At 56.4% G+C, this 2,124-nt stretch overlaps 1 long non-coding RNA gene across 1 annotated transcript in view; it reads right to left on the bottom strand.

The window, feature by feature from the left end:
- The window catches only part of LOC108449066, a 32,050-nt gene that overhangs the window by 19,692 nt on the left and 10,234 nt on the right, over positions 1-2,124 (bottom strand). The window lies entirely within an intron of this gene.

Genomic DNA, 2,124 nt, shown 5'->3' with positions numbered 1-2,124 from the left:
TGTCTTTCCACTGCAGCTCTGTTGGTGCTGGCTTGAGTGTGTTAAAACACACGATTTACTTCTGGCTGGTGACCTTGGTGCAACCTCCCCTCCTGGCCCCACAGATCAAACAGGGATGGTCTCTGCCCTCACAGCAGAACAAGCCACATTCAGAAGGGGCAGGGGAGAGGGAAGAAGAGTTCTGGAAGGTTTAATGCCCCAAAGCATCGTTGGCTCTCCTGCACAGCCCTTCTGCCAAGGCTGGAGGAAGTGAGTCAGTGCTGGGGCTGGAGGGGGCTCGGAGTTTCAGTCACCCCCTGGAATGGCCTGGAGCAGGGACAGGCTCTGCCCAGGGATCAGCCAGCGTTCGATTCCTGTTTGTGTCCCAGATGAATCACTCCCAACAGCTGTGGCCGTGCCTGACTGTGCTCCTCATGTGCTTTCCATTAGCTGGGAAAACAAGGCAGGCTGCTCCAGCACCGGGAGCTTGCCTTATGGCAGTGGGGGAGAGCAGAGGGCAGAACCTGGGAAACCCAGCTGGGCTTTCCCCCTGCACACAGGTGCTGTGAGTGGGAGTGGACACCCCTCACAGGCTCACTGGGGTGCCCTTGACACCCCTTCCGCACAATTTTCTTCTCCATTCAGCTTTCCAAATGCAACTCCTGGGCGTGTTCTGTAGTCAGATTGACTCCCACGTAAACACACAGCTATTCCTCAAAAGCCAAACCCTTTGCCCGGCAGAGCCAGCATCTCAAGGAGTATTTTAAGAGGCCACTGAAGGCACAACCCAGAGGAACCTTTCTATTCAAAAGCTGTAGCAACAGGAGTGACCAACAGCACCGTGCAGCCAGGAGGGAGCCCCAGCATGACGGAGGCAGAGCAGGGAACAAGGGCCCTCAGCAGCATAAGGAGAGCCTGAGGAAAAAAGCCCACACAAAAGAGATGGGAAGTCCCAGCCCCTGTGTGACTTCGGGGAGCTGTGCCTCAGTCTCCCCCCTCCTTCTAAGCTGAGGTCAGGGTGACCTGGGGGGACAGAACAGCTCTTAAAGCTCTTTGGTGTGCTCAGAGGAAAGGAGCTCCAGACAAGCAAAAGTGTGGCTATTGATTGAAAGAGCACAAAGGGAACAGCCCAGGCTTCTCTCCCCTCCTGCCTGGGTCACTCCCTGTTGGGAAAAATGCTAGGGTTGTGCTTTCCACCTCAGCCAAAAATAATCAGCGAGCTGCAGGGGGTAGAGGGCCTGGGGAGGGAGAGAGAATTTCTCTTCTCAGGCTGCCAGAGCGGAGAGGCTGCGGCACATAATGAGAAATGCATTCCTTCCCCGCGCCTCCCCTCCTCCTGCAGCCACCTCTTCACAGGAAAACCGTGTGGGCCTGCTCCAAAAGCCACAGGAGCGTGAAGCCCGAGCCAGTGGTCTCTGCTTCCCTTTGAGACACGGAGTCTCCAGACTAAACCAGGATGTTTAGCTTCACTCCCATCGCTGCTCTCTTGGGGCAAGTGGGGAACACAAGTTTTGCTGAGGGGACACAAGTGTGCACACAATGCCTGACAGCCTTACCTGTGCTGTGGATATCTTTGGACATACACAGAAGTTCATTCTCAACATAGTCCCTGTGTTTTCACCATTAATAAAACCGAGTTTGTGTCAGAAGACAGCTGAGGCGTGGCCTCAAGCACATTTCTGCTTCCAGCTTCCATTTTCCAGAAGGTGTTCCTGGGGCTGCTGACATGGCCCGTGTCCTGCAGAGCTGGACTCGCCCGACTATTGCAATTTGCTGTCTCCAGCATCCCGCTGCTGCCCCTTGCCTGTGGCTGCTGTTTCAATCACCACAGCTTCCTCCCCCTGGCCAGGGCCTTGGCTGCTCTGCAGAGGATGTCCAGGAGAGAAGCACAGGTCAGAATCACCGTCCGCCTTGGAGCCCCCGGCCCCTCCTGTGCACGTCGTTAGTGTCGGGCTGGAGGATGCCAGGCAGAGGAAGCCCTCAAGGAGCTCGGGGCTAATTGACAGCGCCTCGGAGGCAGCAGCGGTGCCAGGAATCAAACTGCTGTCCCCAGGGAGTGGCGGCAGAGCAGCAAAACCCTTCCTCAGTGGCGGACGAGCTTTTCCATTTCCTTGGCTTCCAGTCTCGCTTCTGTTCTCCCCAGCA

Source organism: Corvus brachyrhynchos, unplaced genomic scaffold (genome assembly GCF_000691975.1).
Source record: "Corvus brachyrhynchos isolate BGI_N302 unplaced genomic scaffold, ASM69197v1 scaffold68, whole genome shotgun sequence".
Classification (NCBI taxonomy): domain Eukaryota; kingdom Metazoa; phylum Chordata; class Aves; order Passeriformes; family Corvidae; genus Corvus; species Corvus brachyrhynchos.
The sequence above is the reverse complement of the archived record's forward strand: the minus strand, read 5'-3'. Positions and strand labels throughout refer to the sequence as shown.